This window comes from Eumetopias jubatus, unplaced genomic scaffold (genome assembly GCF_037043125.1).
Source record: "Eumetopias jubatus isolate StellerSeaLion01/CBP00866 unplaced genomic scaffold, mEumJub1_p1.0 scaffold_3, whole genome shotgun sequence".
Taxonomy (NCBI): Eukaryota; Metazoa; Chordata; class Mammalia; order Carnivora; family Otariidae; genus Eumetopias; species Eumetopias jubatus.
Genome location: NW_028274809.1, coordinates 190,770,994 through 190,789,113, shown reverse-complemented (window position 1 = coordinate 190,789,113; position 18,120 = coordinate 190,770,994). Strand labels below are relative to the sequence as shown.

The 18,120-nt window shown below is 46.9% G+C and overlaps 1 protein-coding gene across 1 annotated transcript in view; it reads right to left on the bottom strand.

Annotated features, from left to right (window-relative positions):
- MYO16 (myosin XVI) overlaps positions 1 to 18,120 on the bottom strand; it is a 441,479-nt gene that overhangs the window by 238,707 nt on the left and 184,652 nt on the right. The window lies entirely within an intron of this gene.

Below are 18,120 nucleotides of genomic sequence, written 5' to 3'. Positions count from 1 at the left end.
TTTTAATGCACATACATGCGAGTTTACCTAAGCCACAGTTTCTTGACCTTGGGACTGCTATTTCAGGTCGGGTCTGATAATTCTTTGTTTTGGGGCCATCCTGTGGAACACAGGGTGTTTTACTGAACCCTCTGCCTCTGCTCAGAAGATGCCAGTAGCAACTTCCCAAAGTGTGACAACCAAAAACGTGTCCAGATATTGCCAAAAGCCCCTCTAGAATTGCATCAACCTACGATGATATGTTATGTACATGTCCAACTTTACCACCTATTACCAAATTGTTCGTCAACTTGGTTTTACTAGTTTAAACTCTCATCAGGAGTGAGCGGCTAGCTCTTCGCGTTACCTGATTTTTCTTATTGTTGCAAATGTTCTCATTTTGAAATGCTATCTAAGTATTCTTTCCATTTGCATTTCCTTACTTATTTGTGAGAATGTGCATCTTTTTCGTATGTTTACTGGAAATCTGGGGTTTCTCTTCTGTATACGCTGCCTTCTGAAAAAGGAACAGGGGATTTTCTTCATTCTTCAATTTTTGCAACGACTAAAACAATTTTCTGTGCTTTGAAGGTTTGGAAGTACATGCTTAGGAATTTCCTGTGTGTCGCTCCTTTCATGTTTGGAAAATGTCCTGGTTCTTCTATGGTTATTCATCTCATTTGATTTTTCCTTTCTTTTAGAGTCAATTTCATATTTGCATGAAGGATTCTTATTCATTCAGTGTTACTACCTTTGTGTTTATACATACCCGTTTCTATCACCAGGGATCTACCCTTAGTTTTCTAATACATTGTGTACAAAGAATAAATATACTCTATACATTTTCTTAATTTGGGAACTTATTCAACTTTACTCTATGGCCTAAGATATGATAATTTTTTAATCATTTATTTATTTCATCATGACACGTGCACTCTCTAATCCCCAGCCCCCCACTCACCTCCCCTCTTGTGAGCACCAGTTTGTTCTCTAATTAAGAGTCCCTTTCTTGGGGCGCCTGGGTGGCTCAGATGGTTAAGCGTCTGCCTTCGGCTCAGGTCATGATCCCAGGGTCCTGGGATCGAGTCCCGCATCGGGCTCCCTGCTCCTTGGGAGCCTGCTTCTCCCTCTGCTTCTCTCTCTCTCTCTCTCTCTCTCTCTCTCCTCCTCTGTCTCTCATGAATAAATAATTAAATAAATCTTTAAAAAAAAAAAGAGTCCCTTTCTTGATTTGTCTCTCTGGTTTTTTTTTTTCTCCTTCGCGTGTTTGTTTCTTAAATTCCACTTATGAGTGAAATCATAAAGTATTTAACTGACTTATTTCACTTAGCATTATCCTCTCTGGCTCTATCCATGTTGTTGCAAATGGCAGGATTTCCTTCTTTTCAAGGCTGAGTAATATTCCATTGTGTGTGTGTTTATATATATATACACATACACACACATACACACACTACTTTTCATCCATTCATCTATCAATGGACACTTGGGCTGCTTCCATAATTTGGCTATTACAGATAACGCTTCAATGAAAAGAGGTACATGTATTCCTTTGAATTAGTGTTTTTGTATTTTTAGGGTAAATACCCAGGAGTGTACTTCTTGGATTATGGAGTAGTTCAATTTTTAACTTTTCGAGGACCCTCCGTGCTGTTTTCCGCAGCGGCTGCGCGGATCGGCATCCCCACCGACGGGGCACGAGGGCTCCTTTCCTCCACATCCTCCCAACACTTGCTGTTCCTTGTGTTTTTTATTTTATCCATTCTGACAGGTGTGAAGTGATATCTCATGTACTTTTCATTGCATTTCCCTGATGATAAGTGATGTTGAACATCTTTTCATGTGTCTGCTGGCCACTTGGATGTCTTCTTTGGAGAAATGTCTGTTCATGTCTTCTGCCCATTTTTTAATTGAATTACTTGCTCTTTGGTGTTGAGTTGAATGAGTTCTTTATGTATTTTGGATACTAACCCTTTATTGGACATGTCATTTGCAAATATCTTCTCCCATTCAGTAGGCTGCCTTTTAGTTTTGTTGATTGTTTCCTTCGCTGTGCAGAAACTTTTTATTTTGATGTAGTCCCAATTGTTTATTTCCGCTTTTATTTCCCTTGCCTCAGGAGACATATCTAGAAAAATGTTGCTACAGCTGATGTCAGAGAGATTACTGCCTGTGCTCTCCTCTAGGATTTGTATGGTTTCAGGTCTCATATTTAGTTCTTTAATCCATTTTGAGTTTATTTTTAGATATGATCCATTTTTTTAGTAACTGTTTAAAATACAGAATTGATATGAAAAGCTATCATTTGCTTGCCTGATATATCTCTGCTCTTTATTTTATTTTAGGCAATTTAAGCTCAAAAGCAAATGCAGCTTTGGGCCCATTTGCTTTCTATGAATTTTATTTTACAGCACTGCTATTTGTATGGTCCCTCGCATTAACTTAAAACTACACATCTGCCCACGTACACTCCTTTTCCCTAACAAACTGCTCCATTTTTCCTTTCAATTATTCACATGTTCGAGTCTTTATATGTATCACAAGTTTTTCTTACACGTTAACATCCACTCAAGGTGACCTATCCAAATGCAAAACTTTCCCTATTCCTAGATGAACACCATGTTGCCGCTCAGGCACAAAAGATGTGGGATTAGGTATTTTGATAATACAGTGTATGAAATAATATATAGCACTTTATGCAACATTTATATAGATGATATGTAATATAGTACATGATGTAATTATATACTAATATAGCTTGCTATTAATAACTCCATCACTGCAGTTAGTGGCGTGACATAGGAGGAAGCATCTGGCACTTGCACGGGCCCTTCTGCTCTTGGCCCTCAGAGTGTCTCCTCTCCTCCAGGTTGGTCCCATGCTGTCCTCACTTCTTTCCCGAAAGCCTCAGGAATACATCCTCATTCCCTCTCTTCTTCAAGCTTCCCTGTCCCCCTTGGCACTCCTCCCCTCCAAGACCGGGGAGAGGAGAGAGCCTGGAAGGCAAGCTCGCCATGCCTCTCCAGAAGACCTGCTGCTGAATACAGCTGAGAAGAGATGGGCTGGAGGATGACAGTGGGGCTTTCTAAAATGACAGACGTGGGAGGATAGAAAGTTCTAGAAATCTCGCAGGGCTGTTTCAGACAGAGCCCCTCCTGAGCAAGTCCCGGCCACCGCACTGAAAAGGGGGTCTGGTGGAAAGAACCTGACGGGGGACACAACACAGCACTGAGAGCTCGCTGGGCTTGGAGTCTGACTGAGGTCTTACCTTCGGACATTCCAGAGCTCAGCATTCTCTGCATTCTCTTTACTTCCTTATCGGTGGAAATGGCAGGAAAGGCAGCCTTGTGGGGGAGCCCCGAGGACTCAGGTTGGTTTGAGTTTCTGTGATGTGCCCAGCACGTTCCCACCATGGCCCCAGGGAAAGGTTATAGCCAACCTTTAGGTTCATTTACAGCAAAATATCTGCCCTGCCTGACTTTACCTTGTCTCAGAGAAAAATCGGCAAACCTTCAAAAATCATGTAAAATGTAAATACACTTCCAGGTCAGAAGGTCTTATCCGAGAATCAATTCCACAAGCTGGAGCTTTATTTAGGGTTCTCGGGGAACCTCTGAAGGTTGGCGCAGCATCTGATCCACCAGAGACGGGGGTTCTCGTTAGACCACGTCCGAGTCCCATGGCAGTGAGTCTCAGTGCCCAGGTCACGCCCCGGTCCCATTACCCCAGAATCTCTGGGCAGTGGGAGGCACCCATGGGCTTAGCAGGCCCCAAGGATGTGAGAAATCACTAACTCAGACAGGGCTGTCCTGCTGCTCTCTGAAGGAAGGCACGAGAGGGAAAAGACGCTACAAAGCAAACGTGACTCATTATAACTCCATCCTCACTTAGGAACACCACTGGTATTTTGGCACAACCCTCATTTTCGCCAGGTGTCCCGTTGCTGTGTTCACTCTCCATCTGGGGCATTGTCCATACTTGGTGAGCGCCTTCTCCTGAGACCAGGAGGACGGCATGCCGCCCAACACCCGCGTGTGGCTGAGAGCCCCAGGTCGGGCCCCTCCGTCTGACCACGCTCTCAGCCCTCGCCTCTTTACGGGAATTTCTCACACCAGGACTCTGGAAACTCGGCCCAGGTTATCTCACACCTCAGTATTCGTTGCTCCCAACCCTGCACCTTTCCCCGAAACAGAACTGCAGTCCGAAAGGACTGGTTTCTGCTGTATGCTACGTGCTTCTCTTATTTAGCACCAGCAATTCAAAAGGTGTACTGAGTATGAGTTGGACCAGTTCATTAGCACGAGTCACTGTGCAGTATCTACTCTTCAGGGAAGGAAGGGACCCGTCTGGAAGAAGACCGCCATCAGCATTCATTTATGGAATCATTGCTATTTTTCTCTCCAGAAAGTGCATTAGAAAACACAACTCCTGTTTCGCTTCTGTGTGGTTGCTGCTCTCTAGATACCTGTCCCACGGGTCCTGCCTGGTCCCCACGGACCTTACACTCAGCCGGTATCTTTGCTTCTCTATTCCCGATGCCTTCGCCTTCCTGGGCTCCTCAAGTTCAGCTGTGGGCTTGTCACCCCTGCTTCCTGGCCCCCTGCAGCCGGCACAGAGCCTCCTCGCCCGCTCCTGGGGCCCCCAGTCAGATGCTCAGGACACTTGTCACACTGTCACTGAGAAGCTGATGGCCCAGATTCTGAGCACTTTGAGAGGCTACCGAGTAGTGACCACGTCCTTTTCAGCATCCTCGCAAAAGAGCACTGGGCCTGGGGCTCAGGAGATAATGCTTCCTTTTGAATGAGTGAGGGAAAGACGGGCGGAGACTTGAGTCTCCTGGGACCAGCTGCCCGCAGCCTCTGGGTGGCGGGTCTTCTGGGCTCGCCCTCCTCTGCCCAGGAAGCCGTGGAGACGCCTCCGCCCATTTCAGCTTGCAAGAGCTAGACCGTGCACTGCCAAGAGTGGAGGCAAGGAGGACCGAGGGATGAGCCATCTGAGCAGGTGGCTGCGTGTGGTCTTCAAGCCACGGCAGTCGCCACAGCCCAGCCACGGCAGCAGGGACTGGACTAGAGACCCCACGGGCGAGGCCAAGAGATGGAGGTCTGCTCTGTTTGCTGGGGGGCTTTAAGCAGGGTGGACAGTGAGGACCTGACTTCTACTTTAGAAAGAGCACCTGACCGCAGAGCAGGGTGTAAACCACGGTGGGGCCAGTCGGTGTTCGGAAGCCCGAAAGGAAGGCTTGAAGAATTTCAGGTAGGCGAGGCTGGGCACCAAGCCCAGGACTGTGGTAGGAAGATGGGGAAAGGGAGCTGGGTCTGCTGTGTAAGTAGGCGGCATGACCAGGACTTGCCCACAGACGGGGGTGGGAGGGAGGAGAGTGAAGGACAACACTGCAGGTTTTGGGAGGAGCGGGATGCCGCTTACAGACGCAAGGGAGATGGAGGGGAGAGAAGCGAAATGATCACCCCAAAGCCATTAGAAACTCACAAGTCTGTACGTCACCTTCTATACACCCAAGCCCCATTCCCGCCAGCCACCGCTGAAAAGGATTAGCACCACCTCTGCAGGTGAGCAAAAGGCAGGGTTCGGAGAGACACCCTACAACCTGTGGAGCGTCCCCGGGCTGGTGAATGGCTTACCCCCCCCCCCATGCATCTCTGCAGCCCACTCTCCCTTTGCTGCATCGTCATTCCTGAAAACAAACGCCCTGCAAGAACTTCGTGGTTCCAAAGATGAGTCGAACCCCTTAGAAGGTAACCCAGAAAAGCCAGGACTGGTGGGAGCACTGTCATTCCAGAATGAAACGCTGCCCCCCGATTCATCCCACATCCCTGCATGCGGGGGACCCTGCGGTTGATGCTCAGCCAACTCTTCATTCTGCACAGCACAGTGTCCGGAGATCCCAGGACGCCAACCCCCCTTGTTGGGACACACAGAAGTCAAGAAAAGAGAGGTCACATTCAGAGCAACAGACTCCAGCAATCACTACTTGCCAAGAGGAGTGAACAGGAAAAAGTGAAGCTGAACCCCTCAGGGTGTGACAAATGGATTAAAATAGACTCGGGGCACTGAACAAATCCCACCAACCCGCACTCAGGACAGAAGGGCTGAAATCAGGAGCGTGCCACACGCGGGGCCACGTCGCCTAAGACAGCCCACTGATGCGCACCCAGGCCGCGTCTCGCTGAGGTGAGGACACACGTCCTCACAGAGCTGCCTTTGTCCCCATCAGTGACCGGTCCTCAGTGAAAGAGCAGAGCGGTTCTTTGAAGCTCTCTTCGGCCGAGCCTGAAGACTTTCCTGGCTTCCCTGAGGGTAGCAACCCACTGACAGCCCCCAAGGCCCTGTCTGATCTGCTCCCTGTGGGCACTGATCTCCCTCCTCATCCCCAGTGGGCTCCCCACTCTGCCACGGAGGGCTCCACGCTGCTCCTTGAGCTCTCTGCAGCTTCCCATCCTCGGTTTGCTCTACCTGTTCCCTCTTCCTTCCGGAACGTTCTTCTTCCGATTCCACCTTGGCTAGCTCCCTTACGTCATTAAGAGTTGGCTCACGTCCGCCATCTCTGTGAGCCCCCGCCACCCAGAACTTCCACCAGAACCCCAGACTCCGCATTCCCGGTCCCTGTTCGCACGCCCTGCTTGCTTCCTTCCACAGCACTGAGCACCCTGGCACACTCTCGAATTTCCTCGTTCACGGCACCCACTGCTCCTTGTGTGTCCCTCTGTGGGAATTTGAGGTCCAAGAGGGCGCAGACGTTTGTCTCAATCACTGGTAAACTGAAAATGACAGGACTGGCTCTCGGCACAGAATAGGGTCGACTCTGGACTGTACGCATTCTTATCCCCCAAAACACTGCGTGTGCTTAAGATAAACATTTTCAGAGTGATGTCATGCCTCTCCTTGTCTGGGTTCATTTGCCACAACCTGGGGCTTTCCAGCACTGCTCTTGGGAGGTTTTATTTTCGGACTTGGCTGGTTTTCTCTGTTTGGACACTGAGGTCTCGCTATTACTGAACTCCATCAGCTAGAACCTTCTTACAGAATCCTGGAGGAAGCAAGCGTTTCTGCTGTCTGCCACTGTTCATTTAGGGGCATCGAGTCAAAACATGTGTTGAAATATACCCCATAACCTCTAGGTTTATATACCTAAAAGCTTGATCTGGATAGAACGTTGGCTGCATCAGTCTCCCCAGCCGGACCCCGCAGATCAGACCGTGAGGTGCCGTGGGAACTGTGGTCGGGTACATCGAACTGGAGATGTTGTGCGCTAGCCAAGTGACCGCCCTGGGCGGCAGCGGTGCCGGCCTGAGGGGTCACCCGGCATTGGGGACGATAGGCACCCAGGAGGGTCAGGGAGCTTGGTCAGGGGCGTGGAAGGCTGGGGTTGCTGGGGGTGGGGGGGAAGGGGAGATGCCGCAGGTTTGGGTGGGGGCTGCTTCCCGGGAGCCCAGGCCGGGACATGTCCAGTTAGAGATCTCTGGTAGGTATCCCAGTGTTTAGGGGGCCATGGAAACGTCCCTTCTCATAGGCACTTGTTTTATGTGTTAGTGCCAGCACCGACATGTTTTAACAGGCCAATTCCTGCAAGACCACCGAGGCTGTGACCGCTGGCCGAAGAAGGTGCAATCGCTGTTCTCTCCTGGACAGTCCGCAGGGAAGCCTCCTGTAGCCAAGAGCTCACCCAGAAAAGGTGCCACAGTCAGAACAAAGCGAAACAAGCCGCCATGTAACAGCTCACATGTCAAGGCCCACACCTGGGTTCCAAAATCAGTCTACACATGCGGGCCGGGAAAGAGCTGGCTTGGGAGTAATTCCTGTAAAATATCAAGGCTCTGCATGTCCGTTCACGGTGAGGCTCACAGACAGTCTTGCCCTGGCAGATTCCCCAAACCAGCAAAGAACAGTGAGGCCCAGCGTGCTTGGCCTGAATCCTGAAAATTCTGAATCTGCAAGAAAGCAGGGATTAAGAGGGGCAGAGGGGAGAAGGAAAGTGTGTGAGCAGAAAGCTTGCAGCAAGAAGGGGAAGTGAAAGTGGGGAGGTTTGGGGTCATGGTGGGGGAAGAGGGGCAGGGTGGGTGGAGAGGGGGTGGAGGAAGAGGAGACAGAGGGGAGAGGGTGGGGGGGCAGGAGTGGGGAGGAGAGGGGCCTCTGGGGGCCTGGGGAGAGGGACCGGCCGGAGGTCAGGCTTCTGCCTCCTGTCCACCCTCACCACACCTCACCTGTACCAGGAAGATGGACAAGTGTCATCAGGGCCCTTGGGGGCTCCGGCCCCTCCTGATGTGTCAGAGGACATTTCTCTGGCGGCTGCAAACGTTTCATGGCTCTTTTTCCAACACTTGCCTGAAATCTTTCACCTGTTATTTGGAGACCAGGGTTTGAAAGGCAGAGATGTGATGTATTTAAGAGAGGCCTGGGCAAAGCCACGTGACACTGGGTGATTCCGTCAACGTTGCCTTGTGTCAGGCTGAGCTGTGGGAGGAGTGAGATGACATCTGTCACGTGTGCAGCACACACAGGTGTTGGGTAGTACGGTTTTAATTGTACGTCCCACATGCTTGCTGATTCGGCGGTGGGTTTGCGGGAACAAGAACCCCTTCCTGTCACTGCACGGGATATAATTTTCAATTTGTGCGCACACACATCACACACACGTTTTATCACAAGGGTCTGCGTAAATATCCACACGTTATCCGTTTCAAACCCCGCCCTGTCGGAGGCACAGGGCATGTCTGCTTTGACCCTCACGCAATCCACTGGAGGAGACACCTGACCGCTAACAAAGCACGCATTCCCAAATCTTACTGAGGTCATCACCCCTTGTGATCAAATAAATGCAGGTCTTTTGGCTTGAAGAAAATCTTTTTTCTCACTCCAGCCGATACAGAATGACAAAGCATTTGAAGCATTCAAATTGATTTTCTGCCCTAGGGAAAATGTGAAACAGGAAGTTTTGCAGCGTTCGGGTTCTGCCTTAGGTTGTAACAGGACTCGCTCTGCTAGCCTGCCTGTAAGGGGGGGGACAGCCGAGCAGCCCCGCCGGTGGCTGGTGGGAAGGCCGGCCCCCTGATTTTGGCAATGCGGTCCTATCAGCCGGACAAGGAGCCGCCGCAGCTTATCTTCCACCGGGCCGTGTCTGTCCAGCACTTCCTGGGAACTACAAAGGGAGCCTGGAGGACCACTGGGGAGGGAGCATGTGGAAAGCACTACCAAGAGAGCTCTTTGTGTGGCGTGGTCACCGGCCCAGTAGGGGAGGAAGCCAGGCTGGAGCAGGCGTAGCCTGGGGCCGCGGGAACGGCTCACCCAGGCTCACCTGTCACGTGGAAATGGTCACTCCACCTCTGACCCAGAGGCAGGCCAGTGTGGGGCTGCCAGGTGCCAACAGCGGATGACGCTGACAAGTACATTAGCCTGCCAGACGTGGTGGATGGGAAACAGGCCACACCTGAGTGTGGGGTGCTGCTTGCTAGTCGCATGGGTAGGTCTGAAAAGAAGGAAACAGATTCTCTCTCTCTCTCTCTCTCTCTCATGGGACTGTGAATGCGTCCCTCTAAAATAACAGGGAGTCACCAAGCAAACCCCTGAGCGTGCTCTGTGGCCCTTCTCCACAAGCTTCATTAGTCGGCCGGAGTCACACCTCCCTCTACAGAGGACATCACCACCGCTGGCGGACTGCTGGTCCTCTAAACCCATGCCTGTCTGCCATCTTGATACACTTTCTCATAATTTAGAATGCAATAAAATAATTGTTACTTATAAGGGGGAAGTAATTCTAAATGGAGAGAGACAGAGATGAGAGAGACAAAGAGAGACTGAGAGGGAAGGAGGCTCTTGGGAGTGGAAGGGAGCCTGCTGTCAGACACCAAGGCAGGTGGGGAGGTCATTTTCCAGTGAGTGTTTGCTTGGCAGTCCTGGGGAAGTTGAGTCTTCACTTGAGTGAGAAACATAACAACTGCCATAGTTTCATACCTACACAAACCAGATGACAACAAGCCACAACTCTTTATCCTAAACTTTTGGACAAAAGTATGTTCTACTATTCACATTTTTTTTCCTTTTGTAAGTTAATGTAGTGTTTATATTCCCAGCAAGGTTAGCAGTATGCTTTAATCAAATACTTTAACTCTGGGAAAAGCCATACGAATATTCTCAACAAGTGAGACCTATATAAAGATTATAAATACACTCATATCAATTCATGTTTAGATTCTGCTTCAAATGAGTTCAGGTCATTAGTCTTTCCACTAGCACATGAGTCATAAATAAAGTTTGGCTTTCAGAACATTTTGTATTTGGGAGCTATGAAGACTCGATTGAAGCTCTATACTACGAATTTTTACATCTAATTTACTGACTAGGAAAGTGAGACACAGAGCACTTAACTCTCCTAATATGAGAGTGGATTTCCTTTTTCTTAACTGAAAGATAAACATGGTGACTAATCATCTAATGTCAACTGACCGTTTATTTCTTCACTCAGCATAAAACTAAATTTTCCCTTGACTGACATTCAACTGCACTCTGAGACAAGAGTAGAGAGAATCTCAAAGAACATGTTAACAATCTCTTCCTTCAAATTCCTTTCGGCCTCACCAGCTCTGTTTCCTTGTTATCATCGAGAAGACTTTATTTGATATGACAGAAAAGCAATATTCATGAAATATTTCTGAGCTAGGTGGTTTCATAAAGTGGTATTTACCAAACATTCATGTGACATGAGTGTAAAGAGCGAGATTGAAGGGGCAGGTAAATAAGCATCTGTGCAGACAGGGGGAGGCCAGGCCTGGCCGGGGAAGAGAGAGGATATCAAAATGGTCAGCACATGGCATTGCATTTAAAGAACAAAGATGAGGGGTGCCCAGGTGGCTCGGTCAGTCAAGCATCCAACTCTTGATTTCAGCTCAGGTCATGATCGCAGGGTCATGAGATTAAGCCCTGCGTCAGACTCTGCGCTGGGCATGGAGCCCACTGGGGAGTCTCTCTCTCCCCCTGCCCCCTGCTTTCTCCTGACGCCCCCGGGCGCACCCTCTCTTTCTCAAAAATAAATTAAAAAAATGAAATAAAGAACAAAGATGTGAGAATATTTGGGGGTCAGGATACGTTTTTTTTTGCACCGGCGACTGGGAAAGTGAACACAATCCAACTGGAATTTCAAGGAAACAGAAACAAAACTCTGAAGAGAGGGTAAGGGGCTGGTTATGCTGCGAAAAGGTATGTTTTCATCTGCTTTCTTCAAATCGTGAGGATGCAGACAGTGAAATTAATGTTTATATGTCAGAAAAGACTGTCCGTTTCTAAGCGCTAAGGCTGGCTATCGCTCTTCCCAAATGGACAAACGGGGATCAGTGGCAAGCGGTTGAGCGCTTGGGTTCTGGAGACAGACCAGCAGGTTTGAAATCACTGTGTCCCCATTTCCTTCCCGCTCAGCCCTGGGCAGTTACATGTCCTGCAGATCTCAGTGTGCGCATCGGAAAAAAAAAAAAGGAACAATATTAATATCTATATCATAGAATTGCTAAAAGAACTAAATGAAATAATACAAGCAATTACTGATCACAGTGTCTGGGACTTAATGTCAGTGGAACACTTAATACAGTCTTAAAAGTAGTTTCTTGCTGGTTTTTGTCCCTATACATAGAGGTATGCGTGTTTGTTTATATGTGCGAATGCACCCTCAAAACCTTGACCATGCTATTAGTGTCAAAAATCTGAAGAAGAAAAAAGAATTACAAAGTTGAATTTAGCAAATGATTTTCTCGCTCTAGTAGAGGCACTAAATGTTAACTGTGATGCGAATTCGTATATGGAATAATTTCAAAACTGTTGATATAAGTAATGGAGAACTGAACAGGTCAGGGTTCCAACATCACCTCCACTCCACGCTGGCTAACCAAGTACCCACAGCGCTCAGGCACTCCGTCCGCAGCATGGGGAGATCAATTACAACCTTCCACAATTATCCTGAACAGACAAGGAGAAAATTCTGTGGCAAGTGTTCAGTCAGGGATGGCTTTTATTAATTTTGGAATTATCACAATGGTAACCATAAGGGTACCATCAACAAAAACAACAGATGTCACCATGTAACACACATCACTAACTTAAAGTAGAAATCTGAATTTTTGAGGTATAGTCAGACATCAAAATTCTCATACACAAGCTACTTAATAATACTGTGGATTGGGTGGATCATAATGTTGTTGTTGTTTTTAAGATTTTATTTCTTTATTTTATCTTAGAGAGCGAGCACAAGCAGAGGGCAGGGGCAGAGGGAGAGGGAGAGACAGGACCTCAAGCAGACTCCACACTGAGCCCAGAGCCCAGCACGGGGCTTGATCCCACAACCACGAGATCATGACCCAAGTGGAAACCAAGAGTCCGATGCTCAACCAACTGAGCCACCCAGGTGCCCCTCATAGTGTTGTTTTAACCTTCAACCCCCAAAAATATTTTGCGGGAAATACACATAAAACAGAAATTATATGGCAATGCCTTACAGTTTTTATTGGCAGGCCTTCCGAGATATGTTTGCATAATTAACGGTCCTGCATATGGGTAGCTATTTGGAACGCCAGTTAGAAAATCCACAGGGTAAGCTGGACCACAGTCACTCAGTGGGGGCAGAGCTGGGCCTGCTGCCCGGGTTCCCGACACCTGTGTCCTGACGCCGGGGCTGACACTCCTCTGGGCAGCAGGGGACCAGCCTGGCAGCTGGAGCATCATAGGCTTCGTGTGGCTACTTATGGATGCCCAGCTCCCATGTCCCCCGCTGCGGTTAAACAGCTCCTATCCTCCACCCTTTCCCCTTGACTCCGGGGCCCGGGTCGGCCGGAGACCTGAGCCGGGCTGCCAAGGTGGCCTCTCGGAGACAGAAAGTAGGAACTCCTGCTTCCTCCCCAGGGTTCCTAAAACATGGAAGGGCTGTGTGTGTCACATTCTTCTCCGTGTTCCAAAACACATGCAAATAAAACAGATGTGAGAGGGAGAGAGGGGGGCGGAGACGGAGAGACGAGCTAGGTGTGCGTGCGGGAACACCACGTGCTATTGTCCGGGCGGGCTAGGGCGCGTCCATTTGGGCTCCAGGGCTCAGCAGTGAACGGCCATGTCCAACACCATACTCCACACAGCGGGTAGCGCCCTGGCTCAAAGCCAGGTCCGAGGACTCATTTCTGCGGCAGAACCTCCCAGTCCAGTGAGCTACGCGATCCTCCCAATCTCCCTCTGTTTTTCTTCTTTCTTTGTTAAATGTGTTAAGTGTTGGGTATACGACACTTGCAGAGTTCTAATGAACAGCAAATCTGAGGCCACACATGCCTGGGTTTGGAATCTGTCTCTTTCATTTACTAGACTTACCAGCTAAATGTCCTTAAGTTACATTTCCGTGCTTCGGACTTATTATAAAAACAATTTAGAATATTCATAACTCCTCGTAGGGTTCTGAAGACTAAAGAGGTAGAGCACGGTGCCTGGTATCTGCGTGTGTGTGTTTTTTCCCCTCTCTCTCCTCTTCTGGGTACACATCACTCAAGAATAAAAAGAAGGAAGAAGGAGGAAACCCCTGCCCCTGACTCCTTGCTGCTGGCTTTCCACAAGTGGAACTCGCCTGACCATTCACACAGGTGACCCCACCCTTTCCATATTTCCAACATTATAGCCTTCAGCTAGGATAATGCCATCTCTTATGGCTTAAAATTTTAATCATGCTACTTGATAAAGAAGGAACCCAGAACTGTTTTCTCTGGTAGAGGTGACAAAGTCTACAATACCCTAAGTTAGTTTTGTTTAACTAATTTTAAATAAAAAAAAAAAAGTACACAAACACCGACCTTGTGCTTTCACTTTCATTTGCCTTAAAAATGTCCTTGACACAAAGTTACAAAGGCAGCGGTTGTCAATTTATAGGCAACATTGTTGTGGACACAATACAGGGTTAAGGCTAAAAGTCAGTAGGACTCGGACTCAAATCTGGCACCTGGTTGACCTCTCTGTCTTCACGGCCCAGTCTATCCAACGTGGATGTGGTCCTACACCCTCCGCTCAGTTACAGGTGAGGACTCAAAGAGACAAGGAAGATGACACGGGAACAAGGTCTAGAACCTGATGGGGGCTGCTCCTTAAGCTGTAAGTACTACAATTGTGATTATTATTTAGATAACCAATAATAGGGATGCTTGGGCGGCTCAGTCGTCAAGCAACTGCCTTCGGCTCAGGTCATGATCCCAGGGTCCTGGGATCGAGCCCCGCATCGGGCTCCCTGCTAGGTGGTGAGTCTGCTTCTCCCTCTCCCACTCCCTTATCTCTCTCGCACACTCACTCTCTCCCTCAAATAAATAAATAAAACCTTTAAAAAATATATAACTAATAATACAGTCCAGTAGAAATCAATTTTGGTTCTTCTTATCTTGAAACTTTGCCTCCTCTTGAAGGGAGCACCTTCAAGATTTGCTTGCCTAAACTACGTGGCCAAATAAATCTTTTATTGTATTACAAAACCCAGAAGACTCATCCTCAAATAATATTTAAGTTGACCCTTAACTATTTTTTAATTATGCGAGACTTTCTCAGATGAAGTCAAATGTGCGTAATAAATCCTTAGCAAAAAAAAAAAAAATAAACTCTCACTTAGAGTTAATTGTCACAGCGTCTACTGTGACAGGTGTACTCCCAGGCAGCAATCACAAGTTCAAATACTCGATGAGTCAGAGTTTCCTTTCACTAACACACAAGGTTAGAAACAGGTCACACGCTCTGAGTCAACGATTGCTTGATTTCAGCTTATAATTCAAAATCTGACCTTTTCTGAAAATGTTACTATGCAGCATCACAATCATTTCCATCGCTCATCAGTAGGAAAGAAGATTAGGAATAACTTCTTTGCTTTTCAGAGTCCAGCTGTTCTGGGACTAAACCCATAAAAGCTGTTTAAAGGAGGTTGAAGATCAGCAATTAATGACTACTTCTAACTTTCATTAAAGCTCAATTCCCACGAACACAGACTATATTTATTCTGTACAAAGGAATTTGAAATAGAACTTGAAAAACAAACAGCCAGGAAAAGAAGAAGTAAATCATAGGAAGAACCATAAATAAAAAAGAAACCTTTTATGAGGAGCTTTTTTTTTTTTTTTTTTTTTTGGCTCCTGACCCTGTGGAGGCTGCGCCATCTCGTGGGAATTCTTGATGAACGCAATCTTATTTCCACTGCTTATGTTAAGACTTGTTTTCCTTGTCGTCATTGTTGTTGTTGTTTTAACAATCTGTACAGAAAGATCCTTATGCAAAGTGTTATAAATATTGTTTTCATGCAGCTCAGCTATAGGAACTCACGTATGTACCATTTATGTTCCATAGTTAAGCAAGAGTGCTATCTGCTTGTTCTAGGTACCCTTCCAATTTTACAAGCAGGAAAGTATTTTTAGGTGCATTTAACACTAAAATAAACCTCCATAAATTTTCATGTGAAACTCTGAAAACCTTGAGTTCCAAAAACGGAGTCAAAGTTTAAACAAAAAAAAAAAAAAAAAAATACTTCCATAGCTTTAATTCTAAAGCATCAGCTCCAGCAATGTTTCCTTCTCCTTGGAATTCAATTATATAAGAACAGAGGGTGGATACTGAGTAGGTCTCCAGCTCCCACTTCCTGTTCCATGTGTTTTTCATGTTTCAGGCAGGTAATGGGTTGTTAATAATGAAGAGGAGGAAAGGCGCATTTGGAGGAAGCAGGCCTGCAATTCTTTGTAGCATGTGCCTTAAGACTCAACCTACTTCATCAACGTTTCAGTACAAGTTGCACTGTGGAATGAGCATTGAAAAAGCAAAGGCAAATTCAGATGGTCTACTTAATAGATACCTCGGCACCTTTTTAAAGAAAATCAGATTAAGTAGACGTGATGGTAGCAACAGTACTCTTCACAATAGTATGTGTCCACATAGTGATTTTTCCCAGACCTATCGAGTGCTGATTTTTAGGAGGAACTTGGAAGGGCCACTGATTTGTGAAAAGTTAGGAAGTTAGCAAGCTGAGATTTATACTGCCGACTGCAAACAAGCCAAACAATTTAAAAAATTATGGTCCTTAAGGCACATCATTACCAGATAAAGATTAGACCCCAACCCCAACTCATATATCAGACAAATACTTGCCAGCACACTGTAAAAAGTGAGAAGACCCACACAGCACAAACCACAAAAATAGTACGCTATGTAATGCACTGTAACTTGCAAGGCAGCTTGTTTTATTATTAAAAAACATTATGCCTGTGGAATTCTCATTGTACAAATGTTCTGATTGATATTTTTATGAATCTGGGGTTGTGGCATGTATTTTTATTGAGGGATGTTGTTTTGTTCCCATTAGATATTTATAATACATTTTAATAAAATAACCTCTTTGTTCAAGAGAATTGAATGATTCATGATTTTGCTGAGTTCTTTCCTGTTGGAGCTTCTCACAAAGCAACCCCTGGCTGTTTGACTTTCTAAATAGCCTGAGTGATTCCAAACTCTCTTTAGCAAAAGAGATGAATGCTGGAACTGGACCTCAATAAAGAAAAGCTTGTTTTCTCCCCCACACTCACACACTTGGAGAGACGGGTCCAAACCTCAAACCCAGAAGTTAAACTGTTTCTTTGCACGGTAGATTAGATTATGGTCCTTTACTCTTCACTGGTCTATGTCAGAAATGCCAAGTGCACGTGTGCAAATACACATAGATGCATCCCCCAAACCAATTATTTGCTATCAACGTTGAGTTTTTACTTGTAAGCAAGATTTGGAATACAGAAACCCATGAGACTTTTTTCTCATGCGCCTACTCCTGAACACCTGACCCGGGGTTTCCCATCTGATGCTTTTCCTCCCAGGGAGAATGTCTCCCATTGGAGATGCTCAATGCGGCGAAACAAAAGCTAATTCCAGGGAACGGGTTGTTAGCATGGCTGTTATGGCCCATATTCCCTTTGGCACAAGCTTCTTTATGGTTCTGGGTTTGATTTCCTCCTTTACGAAATGAGGGGATTTGATAAAAACATTTCTAGTGCCCTAGGAACTTAATATTTCCATTCTTTTCTTGTCTTTATTTACGACTTTTATCCGAGCTCCCATGCTCTACTACTAGTGTTTTCTTTATCTTCGGAATTTCTGTTGTTTGGGAGCACAGTAAACCACCAAAGTCTTTCACTTTAAATAAAACGCAATTCTCATGAGTTCTTCTTAACCTCTTGACTACTCTTCCGCCTTCAACATGACACATTGTACCTCTACTCCTGGACATCATATCTTCAAAGAAATGGAATGAGAGTGGTTAATGACGTCGGTGTGAGTTAGGGTACGGCCAATTCATCCCTTTGCGTGGCCCCTGTGCCCCACCGTCAGGAACACCTCACAGCAGTGGCCACGGTAAAGCCTGCCCCGGGCCTCCCCAACCCGTCCCAGGAGCTCAGCGCCCTTGAGACCCCATCACCCCCCAAAAGTCCCTCAGCTCTCACATTGTCATCTCCGCCCCGTAGACTTCTCTCCCTTCACCCTCAAGACGGGTCCTCAGGCCACGCCCTTCCTCTCCAGGCATTCTTTAACTCTTCTCACAAGACTTCTCAACAATTGTGAAAACACAGACCGTTCTTCTTGAATCCAGTAACAAACACCCACTAAACTACCAATCAGGTGGTAACAGGTATCTGAAATAAATCCCTATCGCTTTCGGAGCCCAGTGCCTCTGCCCAGCCACGATTTACCAGTGAGCTCTCTTGCTCCTTTCTTCCACTTGCTTCTCTCCTGAATGGGGCTGATCCCCCTCACTGTTTCCTTCTCATCCTGATCCAAATCTGGACCAATCTTCATGGGAGACGCCTCGGATCAGGCAGGTGGTGGAAATGCACACAACGTGAAGACATCCCTCAGCTCCCCACCTTTACGTCTCCCTCACCCCCATCCCATCCCATGACCAATGAGCCTGCCTTCTAGCAAATGCTTTCTGCCTCCGGTGCAGAAAATCAGCTCTCCAGTTTATGTGTGTGATTTGTCTTCATCCATCATGCAATTTCATCTGTTACTAATGAATAATGATTGCCAAACAATATTTCCCATTATTTCAAAAGATTACCAAAGATTAGGAATGCGTAACTAATGTTATATCCAAAATACCCA